This window comes from Heliangelus exortis, chromosome 18, assembly GCF_036169615.1.
Source record: "Heliangelus exortis chromosome 18, bHelExo1.hap1, whole genome shotgun sequence".
In the NCBI taxonomy this organism is placed as follows: Eukaryota; Metazoa; Chordata; class Aves; order Apodiformes; family Trochilidae; genus Heliangelus; species Heliangelus exortis.
Window position 1 is genome coordinate 6,852,192 of NC_092439.1, and position 12,608 is coordinate 6,864,799.

Genomic DNA, 12,608 nt, shown 5'->3' on the forward strand with positions numbered 1-12,608 from the left:
TTATCTAGTCTGGATTTAGACCTGCATACTGCTCTTGAAATAACAGCTGTCTTTGAGTGTATGCCTGTGTAAATTTACCTTGTCAGATTGCATGCTCTTTGGATTAAGGGTTGTGCTCTAGCATTTATCTATAAAGCATCTGGGTGCCATGGTGATCAGTTCAGACAAGCAGACAGTTAAATTTGCACTTGATGTTAAATGATGATGTCAGGGTCCTTTTCTGTAAGAAGTTGTGCTTCATGTTAACAGATCTGTGTTCTCTACTAAAAACAGTGGTTCCAAGTGTTAGCATGTACTGTTTTTTAGACAGTTAATGGGGACACAAAGCTATGGAGGTGCTTTTACATGATGTTTATCAGCTAAGCTTGTAAGTAGCAGTGGTTACTGCATTTGAACCTCAGTCATAATACCTCAGCTCAGGCACCACATGCTGTAGTAGAATTTGTTTTGTTTTGTAATTCTGAAATAGCATAACACTGCACTTTGAAGTCTCATTTAAAGGAAACGTCTCAGCCTACATATAAGAAAAAATATCCTTTAGGGTACTCTTCAGTCTGAAGAGTATTGCCCCTTCTAGGCAGCTTCAATCATATATTGATTGTACTTAAATCTTATATTATAGTTATTTTCATGTTATATTCATGCATTAGTTATTTTTTCTCTTGTGTTATTTTGACAATTTAAAAATAATAATATATGGATGAGTGTTTACTCTGGAACACTTGTTTCATTTTATTAACATGCAGAGGATAATGAGGCAGAAAAGGGAATGTCATGCTTATAATTAACTCTTGTTTCAAGTAGTAACTTTCCTAAGACTGTCTGGGAACAATTCCTGGGGAAAATTTCTCCCTGATTATGGTACACATTATTACACACTGAGTTGCTACTGCTACACAGTGAATCAGTTAAAAACCTTAATGGTCAACTCCAAAACAGACCATGAAGCAGTTCTTACCGTATGTTATTATAATTTTAGTTGCATATGTGTGTATGCGTGTGCAAAATCACCCAAATTATAATGATTCTGCAAAGATTTAATATGAAACTTGAGTGCTCCTTGGATTTTTACTAGAAGTTTGCCATTTATGATTGTTTGGAAAAAAAAAAAAAATAGAGCTGTTGTGTATCAGAAGTATGCATCCATGCCACTGTACAAAAAACAGAATTTTAATGCACATTTGATAAAAAATTAATGAATCCTACCATTCTCTTTTGTATTTTTGTATTTCATTAGAAATTATGAGCACAGTAGGATGTATGTATTCCAGCACAGGTTGGGAATATTGTTAGTGCTAATTATCTTGTGAATCCAAGAGTCTATTGCTACAACTGTAGTTTTCTCAGTTACAAATATATTGCTAGCAGACCAGAAACAATTTAGCAGTAATTGTTTTCACAGAATGGTAGAAACATGCCTTTGGGCTGTTGTTTGGATGGTAAAAGTACCAGAGGACTTTCTCACCAAGCTGTATGCATGGAAGAAGTTCTGTACCTACCGTGGGTTAAACATCAAACTGTGGTTTTTTCTGCAGTGTGTGCTGCTGTTCCTGAGTGAAATGCTGCTCCTGTAGGAATCACTGCTCTGTCAGAACAGAAGTAGTTCAGTCCATGGACCTGTGCCAGTTCAGTCTGACAGAGTTGCTGCTAATGCTTTTGTGGATTTCAGCTCTAAAACAACTTCTGAAATGCTCCTTGCAGAAACGTTGCATGCCTAAAGAGCAACAAGTCTCTGTCTTAGTATTTAGGGAGAACAGAATCCATTTCTGTGTCATGTAACAGACTACATGTATGTGAACTTCGTTGCTACTAAGAAATAGATTTCAGGGGCCTCTTTTATCCCATGATGTCCTTGATGAACAGAGAAGTTATCCCTTAACTTCTTTTGGGTGCAAGCAAGAAATAATGCAGGATGCTGTGGCCCTGTATGTCTTGGAATACAGAGCCAGAGAGCTCTAGTGCTCTGCTTGCTGGTGAGATGGAGGGCATGGCAACAGCACAGAACCCATCACCAGTGGGGTGGGGTTCTGGAGGGATATACAAGTATTGTTGAAAAACACATGATCATTCGCTGCTTGGTTTGCATACTGATGAGAAATGTTTAGGGAATATGACAAGGTAACTGATGACAGTGTGCATATGTGATTGACTGGGAGATGGTATGCAATATGTCTTGTAAGTTATTTGGTCATCAAAGGATGTAATTATGTTTAGAGAAGCTGAAAGGCAGCAGGTTTGGCTGGTTGTGTTGCAGTACTTAAAAGACTTAATGCATGGTGTATGTTATCTGGCTCAGTGTGCTTTTTTCAGTGGGATCTTTGTCCTTCCACTTTGCCTTTTGTTTCCTCCTTTGCTGTATGACTCATTTTTATAATATGTTTTTGCTACAATTATCTGCTGGATAATTAAATCTGTTCCTTCCTTTTGCTACTCTCTTTTTCAGGTTTGATTTGAAAATTCATGTGTTTATAAATTTGTGATCTTTTTTTGCATATTTCTCACAAAAGCCAGCTTCCCATAATAGTTACTTGGGTTAAAGAACCATGCTGAAGCTATTTTCCAAACATATTCAAGTCTGTAGAGGAAAACACTGGTGAACACCAGAAAAAATGAGAATGCTGTAAGAAACGTAATACCAAGAGGTAATAAAGAAAAATGCCTTTGTTTTAAATACACCCTTACAATTATAGATTTTGAAGCCATGTTTACTCAGCATTTCAAAGCCCTCAGAAGAATACTGTGGATTAAAAACCATTAATGCTTGTTTTATCCCTCTTCTTTGTACTTAAAAGAGCATCTGTCACTAATACTCAAACAGAAGTGCTCCTAGCTGGTGCTGGGAGCTAATAGTTAGCTAGTGCTAATATGTTGGTTTAAACAAATTTTAAATGTCTGTACAGCTTTTAAAAATGCCTACATCTACATGCATGTGTGAAACTGAAGGAACAACTGAAGCTTCTCATTCCCAGCTGTATTTCATTCATTCTGTGACATACAGCACATGACAGTAACAACATAAAAAAAGGCATTTCTAGAACCCAGATCTAAGATGTCTGTGTAAAAAGGTAGTTTCAATCTTGTTTCTGGAAATACAGATTTTATTTTTTAAAAAAAATTCATAATGTTAAAATGCATTTTACTTCAGACTGGCCTTAGAGCTGTTTGGCCTGATCCTTTTGTTTCTGTATACTCAGGTCATTGCTTATATATTTTCCCATCATTTTAGTTACTTTGCATAAGGTTCTAGAAAACAAACTGAATTGACAGCACTTGGGAGCACTTGTAAAATGATAAAACAGAGAAACATTTGTGTTATTATTCTGTAACGAGTACTTGCAAATAACTGCAGAATATCCCTTATAGAAGTTGTCCAGATTTTTTACTGGGGATATAGAGGAGATCTCATTAGTTGGCCTTCTGGGTACTTCTTTTTAGGGACAAATGCAGTTTGTTTCTATTAAAAATGGGCACATACTGAAAAAATAGTCTGAAATAATGTTTAGAATATAGTGTCAAGGTGTGTAAAAATTAAACCTGCCATAGGCTAAAGAAGGTACCAAGAGCTTGAGGGAGAGCAGAATAAGAAGAAAGTAGTAGCCTTTCATTGCTTTCTCTTTCTCCAATTTTGTACATAAAAAATGTAAGATACAAATCTGAAATCTTCAGAGTGTCAAAATCTGTCTCTCTGTAAGGAAGGGATTCCTGCCTTCAAACTGTAGGCAGTCTTCAATCACTGAAATTTACAGTCAAACATATCCCTAAGGAGTAATGACCATTTAAAATTAGAGTATAATTTGGAAAATTCTATAAAAATAAACAACAGCCAGACCTGGAGTCACCATTACTAAAGAAAGAAAAAGTCCAAATAGGGCATCTTGAGAACTTGTGCTTTCCACACAACTATCATTTCATAGTGACTGTTGGATCCTAATTTCTTTTTCTTAGATTGTCCTGCCCTTGTCATTATATTGAATTCCAACCCTAGGTAAGTTAACTGTAAGCTCACAAAGATCTTGCAGTGGACTGCTTTAAAGAATCACTTTTAATTTGCAGAGCTTTTGTTGCATTTGTCTCCTAGCTGTAAGAATAAAATCTTCTTGTCTCTAACAATTATATATAAAGATGTGAAGAGGTGCTGTAGTTGTTCCAGAGCAAATTGTATTTCTGACAGCTATTGGCCCTTCAAGTCCTTTTAGGAACTGGCTACCTTTGGAAAAAATCACAAAATCATCATTGAATTTGCTCTCTGGCCTGCATCCCTTGCTGCTTCCTGATCATAAAAGCAAAAATGTAAAAAACCCCCAACCTTCTGCTGTTTGAGTAGAGGGAGAAGTAAACAGCATTTACAAACAAGGTTCCAATTGCAAAGAGCAAGAAGGTAAAGCCATCAGCAGACATATTAGCTTGCTCACTTCCCTACTTACTAAACTTTCCCTACCAGCTTTTGAGAATCCTGTCACATCCATCTCTGCTATTCGTAAAGCATTTGTCCTGCTTTTTATTACTGTTTTTGCTGCCAATGGTATGCTTACAACTCACTGGTTCACTACAGGCTAGCTCTTTTAGCAAGTCACCATGTGAAATCCAGTATGTGCTTTGGGAAATGTAAAACTTCTCCAGCCTAGTGGGTATTGAGCTGGGATATTGTCCCTGCAGGATCTTCCCTATTGTCTCTAAAGGCTTGTAAGACTTTTTTTTCTTGTCTTGCCAGCCCAACATTAAATTGTGACACTTCTTTATTTAATTTTTTTTCTTTTCTTTGTACAGAGTATGTGCCACGGTACTTATTAAATTGTTCCCTGATTTCTTCAAGTATCCTAATGTAGGAATTGTTACTGAGCAAACACAAGGACTACTATGCAGCTCCCTTGATACAAGTCACTGGGGTGTGCCAGGATCTACAAACAAAGTGGTCTGGATTGAAAATTGCCTTTTTTTTTTTTTTTTTAATTAAGCAACTGAGAAAAGCAATTGGGGATGGAAATGTCTATGCAAAATGAGTGCTAAAGTTTTCCACTTTTCTGTGCCCTGCTTTGGGTAGGAGAGAATAGAAATGCTGCTCATGAGCTGACCTGAGCCTGCATGAAACTGATGAATGAGTGGGTGGCTTTTCCAAATGGCAGTCTGCTCACCTCACCTGTCAAGTCTGATACTGAAGGCTGAGTGGAATCATTCCCAGGTTGCACTGGGAAAAGTAATTTCTCTATTTTATATAGAGATCCCTAGTGTTTAGTCCATGCTAGCCTCATAAAGGTGAAGAACAATCCAATGAAGGATTCAACTTTGTTGTTCTAAACAAGCATGGTTGTGACAGTTGAAGTTGTTTCACAGCTTTTACATTTGGCTAGGTAAAGAAGCAAAAACCTTTTCAGTTAGCTCCAAATGAAAGAACAGTCTCTAGAGACAGGCAGCAGACACAGTTCTTTCATATAAAGTCATAAGTGGCTTACAGATGCTTCTCCAGCCTTTTTGGCTTTTTGTGTCTGCACAGCAGATGTGAATGCACCTGAAAATAGCAAGTCTGAAGCTTATACAGTCATCATTGTTTCGTATCTTAAAGCATGTCTGTATATTTATATATGTGTATATAAAAAGATGTATTACAAATATGTGTTACAGGCCCCTTTAGTGCTAATCCCTCACCCATTCATTTGCATTGTGTGCAGCTGAGGACCATTTATCTGCTGTGTTCTCCAGAGCCTATTTTGTATGCTTGCATCCGTGTTGCTCTTGCTGGTAGGATGGGCAGAGTCTGTAGGTGAAATTATAAGGGCCTGACAGGCTTTCTGCTACATCATTTCTTGGAACAAAAGTAATTCCTCCTCCTTCCTTGAAGCAGGGAACGTGTAGATACTGTTCTATGGTTTCTTCTATTTGAAAGTCCTCTTGAAAATCCTTCTGAAACTATAAAAGGGAGGCAATTTGCCTAGTACAGGGAGACCTCCTTGTGTATTTTCTCTGTCCTGTGTTGTACCTCTTTATTTGTAGTAACTAAGTAACTGATAAGGGCACCCTCAGACAGATATTGTGTGATCTTCATGTACTGGTGCTTGTTGGGTTAGATAATTTCAAAATTACTTATTTTAGCAAGCTAATGTATGCTGCCTGATACTTGTTCCACAGATACCAAAAACAGATCACAGATATTAAAGATCCTTTTGAAATACTCCCAGGTTTTTATTAGTAGGATTTTGAGGAGGTTTGGAGTAGTTTAATTTGCTGTGGTGTCTGAGAACACACACAAATTTAGTACTGCTGGGTTTCCTCACTAACTTAGTCAGTCAACTCATTTCAGACTGTAGCCAAAAGGTAATATGGAATATAGGCACTCTGAATGCAAAATCGAGATTGAAAAATAGAAGAAAAATAAAGGTTGAAGCACAGAAGTGGTAGAAAGTGGAGAAATTCCTCCGAAGACTCTGAAGGGTTCTAAACTTGATTAGGCTAAAAATTATCTTCTTGATCATAGATGTATGTTTAAAATACTGAAACTAGGAGAGTGTCAGAATACTAATACACGTGGCAGCATCCTTGCTTCTAAAAAGGTCAGGAAGAAACAAATTGTATTCTAGAAACACATACAGAAAGCCTCAATATCCACTAAATGATTTCTGAATGAGCTGCTACATCCATTGACCTCCACACACAGGTTTTATTGTACCAGCATGTAGTTTCAGGAGAAAGATTAGCTGTGAAAAACAAGTTTTAAAATAATTGCTTTAGAGGAGTTTTGAAAGGACTTTTTTTTTCTTTCTATTCAACCATGAAATGAAAGTGTCCTGCTGATGGCTCCAGCATAATTTTTAATTGAATAATTAACATGGATAATAGGCATTCAGCAACGTTTTTGTAAGTAATCACCGGATTTACTAATCTCCCAGAAGGTGGGATGATTCAGGATCTTTTAATGCCCCAGAATAGAAGATAATTAAACCCCTACATACTCAAGTTGAAATAAATTGAGTACACATGCTGAAGAGGAAAGATTAGAACATGAGCTTGAAGGAAAAATGGGGGGGGGTTAATGAAAAAAAATAATAGTCCTAAGTACTAATAATAGTGTGGACGCTTATGAAATGACATTTTAAACATTTGAAGTTTTCCTTACTCTGTCATACTTTGACCAAGGCTTCTTTCAGAAAAAATCCTCTGGTTTCTTTCTTAGCAGGGCTTTGCTGCTTGCTGCATGGTAGGTGTGAGGGCTGGGCTGAGAGCAGAGCTGATGAAGCTGTGTGGCCACCATGTGATGGACCTTAGGAGAGATTTGCAGTGGTCTCATGTTCATAGAGGGTGGGTGCTGCACTAGTCAGCTGCTGAAAATTATGTGTGTAGTAACTGTCTGCTGAGCTGTGTCATGGTGAGAGGAAACTGCCAGGGTTATTGTGGGGAGGGTGAGCTCATAAATCAATGATAGTCCATGCAATGAAGTCTCATGAGCAAACACACACCCTGGGTGTAGTGCATCATGCATCTGGTAATGGAGATGAGGAGTTGCAGGCTCCAGAGCCACAGTAACATGCAAAGTTGCATGGCTTTGATTAATCTTTTGTGTGTTACCTTTCATTGCAGCAATGCAGTCCTGGGCATAGACCACTCCTGGTGTTCTGTGTATCACTTACTACGTATCACTTACAGTCACTTGACAACAGGGGGGCTGCTGCTTGCCACTGGAATTAGTTCTGACAGTAGTGAAGAAGACAAAGCTAACCACTTTCTCTCCCAAGTGCAAGAGATATTATTTTAACATGAACTTTTCCTCCTCTGAAGGGAGTATAAAAAGAAACTGCAGTTGACAAATGTTAGTCCTGTCATTTGCTTGATGAGATGAAGGCAGTCATGCTGAGGTTCTGGCCACAGGATGGAAGTGAGTTACTAATCATCCAGTGTCCACAAAACAAGGCTACTAATGAACCTGTATAATAAGTACTCTTTTTACAGAAGCATAGTTGACACCTGAGACTTCACTATTCACGTTGATGAACTAGTGATCAAGTTCACATGGACACAAGGCAGAGCAGGGCAGGGCTGGATTTTTCTACACTATACTTCTTTGCCAAATTCTGTCTAGTAAAACACATGAGTATTGAAACATTATTTACAGGCTTTGAAAAAAAGATGCTGTACAAAGGCAAACAATATTTGCCAATGTGGAACCTCCCTTTGGCTTGTGGCAAAAATCTATCAAGAAATTAGGGGTCTCCAGAGAAGTCTCGTCTGCTCCCATAGAAATTTTTACAGTCCAAAATACTGAGAAGTGGGTCCAAGAGAGATACAGGACAAGAATGGGCAGAGTGTTCCCACCAGTGTAACCTTAAATGGCTCTGACTCTTCTCAAGCTGTGATGCTTCCCAAATGAAGACTGAGCACAGACCAATTGTATCTTGTCCAAGCAATGGTGAAGACCAAAGAATCTTCCTTGTCACTACACAATTCTGGATTAGAAAGTGTCATTCATGAAATAATCCTTCTAGAAAACTCTTCTAGAATAGAACAAAGGACTCCACTTTAAATACACAAAGACTGGAATTAAAACTAACCCACTATTAATGTTTTGATAACTTTTGGATTTCTGGCTAACAGCTTTAGTTTCTAGGTCTGTGTCATAGTAGCTTTCACTCACCTTCTCAGCTATCCCCAGGAGTGTCTATATAAAGAACACTATTTCCCCAAAACTCCATGGAGTAGTATAATATTTTGCCACTGCAATGCCATGTTTTTTTGATTTTAAAATTTTTTTAGCATCAGTTATAATCACATTTATTAAATATTCCCCAAATGTCTAATTCTGCAGATGTTTAATCTTAGAGTTGTTCAGGTAAATACATTTTTACAGCAATAAAAGTATATACCCTAAATATTTTAAGTTATTTGATATATAGGAATTTCTCAATTAAAACTAGGATTTGTAAATAGAATACAGGTATTATCGCTGAGTGAGGCTTCCTACAATGTCTTTTTAAAAATTTCTCCCCTTTTGACTTTTCCTTCTTTCAAGCATCATAACCTAGAATAGATGGCTTTGAACCTGAATTTTAATTCTCAGGCTTGTGTGAACTAAGTGGTAGAGCCTTAGCATTAGCTCTGAATTTACTTGGGGTTGTTCTGTGCTCCAAAAATCGATTCATTTAGTGCTTTGAAGTACAGGAGTGATCAGAGAACACACTATAAATGGTAATACAATTGTATTACATCAACATTAAGATGAATTGTGAAATAAAAATGCCCAATTCAATAAATTCAGTTTTAAAGTAGAGAATGGGTGGTGCCTGTATTCCTTCACAGGATCAGAGGAAAAGCTGCTAGTTAGTAATTAAAAATTGCATTCTGTATATGCAGAACTGTGGAAATTATTGTGTTTTATCTGATCTTGAAGATACTTTTAATATAATTAGGAGTATTTTTTGTTAGCCTGATGGTATAATTGTTGGAAAGTCAAATCTCTGATGGTGTACCAGAGTTCACTTTTTGTTGTAGTTACAAGACATTTTTTTACTGATTACAATCTTTGCATTTTTTTAGCTAGGTATTAATATCTTGGGCAGCCTAAGATGTAAGAAAACATTACAGTTTAATGCATATTTAATCTGTTATAATTTTCATAAGCCTGCGTGTCATTTGTATGGTACATTGTATGATGACTTGATCCAACAACACTGAATTATCTGCTATCTGAGCTGGCTTCATTACTCCAGTACCTTCTTGCTACTATAGCATGCAAAAATTCTGAAGAGAGGTTGCATGAAAAGGTAATGCTGTCCTCTGATTTGCATATGCTCTGATTTGCATATGCTAAGCATGATGCTTAATTGCAAGGGAGAGAAGACTCTCCTTGTGTATCCCAAGTCTGAGCACTCCCCTTCTGCAGGAAAAGCAAAGGAAGCGCCTTTAATTGTCTCATTTTCCAGCTCTGTGAGCAGGGTGGAAAAATGTAAGGTTGCAGGTGGGAAGTTTCAGCTTCTCTTGCCCCCTGACTGGAGAAAAATATATGTTGGCCTTTAAACTGCTGTGGAAATTGGGATACTAAGTAGCATTTCCCTGTGCTCTGTTAAAGTGTCCCTGACTTGAAAGAAAAGGGATGAAAAATATCACCCCTGGTACTATTGGTAGAAGGTCCATAGAAGTGCTGCTTTTTCACTTTGAATTATCTCTGAATTATTCTGACAATAGGCATTAGTTGGTTCTGCTAGTGAATGCTGGGGGAAAACAAACCAAACCAAAACCAAAACATCTAAAAATGAGAAATAGCTTATTTGTATCAAATCCAACATAATTGCCTGGATTATCCAAACAAAAGACTGAGTACAGGTGGTGCTATGCCATTGGAGACTTTGCTGCAGTTGACTTTGTGTACCTCCTTCCACTTCCAAATATTAAAATTGAAGCTAATAAAATCAGTAATGAATGCTTGACATCGTTCAGTTTCTCTGGTTTATTTTATGTTTTTCTATCCGTTGTATATAACAAGAAATCTATTTTAAAAGCTTTTTGAGAACTCTTTGTCTTCCATCTGGCATGTAAAGCATTTCTAGAGGGGAGGGGAAAGAAACAGAGTACTGTCTGAGGTAAATTTGATAGTAGAAGATGGGATAAAACAAGAGGCACTTAGACTAATTTAATTAATGCCATGGTGAATTTAAGAATATGCTGTCCTCTACAAGCATAAACATAGATCAGTAGCTGATTTAAGGAAGCAGTATTAGACTGCACCTGTTGGGTTTCAAACTGAATTCAGACCTTGTTTCAGTAGTGCAGTTGGGACTGGCAGTTGCTGAAGGGATTAAATTATTTAAAGCCTTCAGCTGGCTAGTGTAGGCTAGCAGTAGCTTATAAAACACTTAATCTATTTTTTTAATCTCTTCATATGTTTGCTTTACTTAGACAGTAAAACTATACATGACACACACCTGCTACATTCTGAAGCTTCTTTGTAAGATAATTTAAATCTATCAATTAGAGCAGCCTTTAAACTGTAGCCATTTAGGTTTCTCTGACAATATGCTGCTTGTTAGCCTGTGAATTTTCTTTGATGGGCTCAAACCCAAACCTGACATATACAGTCATTTTCTTTTCCCATAATATATTTTTAAATAGAGGTTTCCTAGTAAAAGCAAACGGTGCTCTCCAAATAATAGTTATTGTTACCATTTGGTTTGTGATTTTATAAAAGAACCTAATTCCAAACCATTTGGAGCTCTGAAACTGTTTTTTTTCATTGCATTAGCCAACTGCTTACACAATAGTACAGTCAATGAGTTCAAAAATAGGTAATGCTGTTTAGCTTGTTACGTGAAGGGTCGCTTGTTTCTAGAAAGCTAAGAGTAACTAATGAGTAGTTACAATATAGATTGGATGGAAAAGCAATCTGGATAACTGTGCAACACAGGATTAATTAGGTAAATCCTCTTAGGTTTGATTAGCCATCGCTTAGATCTACAGTTTATTTTGTCATTGGTTGCTCCTATTAATGTCTTCTTTCTGTCAAAGTTTATTACTCTGGTTTCAGTTTTGCATCGTACCTTTTTTGTGTCAAAGTCAAGTGCCACTGGATTAACTTAAAACCTTCCCAATAATAAGCAGAGTGATATCTGGCTTCAATTCAAATAAATGTCATTCTCTTCAGTGTCTTAATAAACTTCTTACATGGATAATTTCTGTTTTGTTCAGCAAATGATGTATTACATCATTTTAATTTGGCCTTCAATGTTAAGTTACAGGACAAGTAGTCATACATATCTGCTAACAAGGATGAATAAATGCTTAATCATGGAGATGAGATGGTGCCTGCAGTATGTTCTACATAAAAAGCATATGTTGTTGATATTTCTGGCTGACCTTTAATTTTTTTCTTCTTTTTCATTACAATGTGCAACTGTGATTTTATTTCTGTAAAATGAATTTTTGTAGTACTGTCCATGCAAAATAAATTAGCTGGTTGTTCTACTCTAGATTTTTTAATAATATGTAGCATAAACATGAGAAATTTGAAGTACATATGTTGAAGTTGTTACACTAATTATTGTTCCTTATCTCATACTATATGTCAAACTTTTTTTTTATTTTAGCTAGAGAATATGCCAGTCTTCTGGAATGAAAAAGAAAAACCAGAAGAGAAATAAAATTCTAACTAAAAATAAAAAATCTTACCCCTCCTATAAAGCATAGAAACAAACAAACTATCACTTCAGGGCTAGAACTAGATGGTTCAGCCAACTAGAAAGATAAAATATGCAAAAAAGCATGGGAGCCCTGGGATTTCATAGTGTTAAACAATTCTTTGTACATGTCAGGACAAGGCTTCATATTTGATATGATACATATAGCTCAAAATCTGGGAGAACAGTATCTCTTCACACTACTCTTTCTGCAGTGGAATTTGTTAGTTAGACCTTAATGCAAATACTAATTCAATAATTATCTAAGTGTTGTTTCTTCTGTAAGCAAGTATTACATCAGAATTTTTTTCACCTTCAATGACGTTAGAAAACATTTCATCTATGATTCATCTCATATGATCTATAAAAGTGAGTTGGGTTACCATGCCCTTGGATCAACCCAAAATACAACTTAATAGAAATTTAATTCTGAATATAGATCCTTTTAATAGAAAA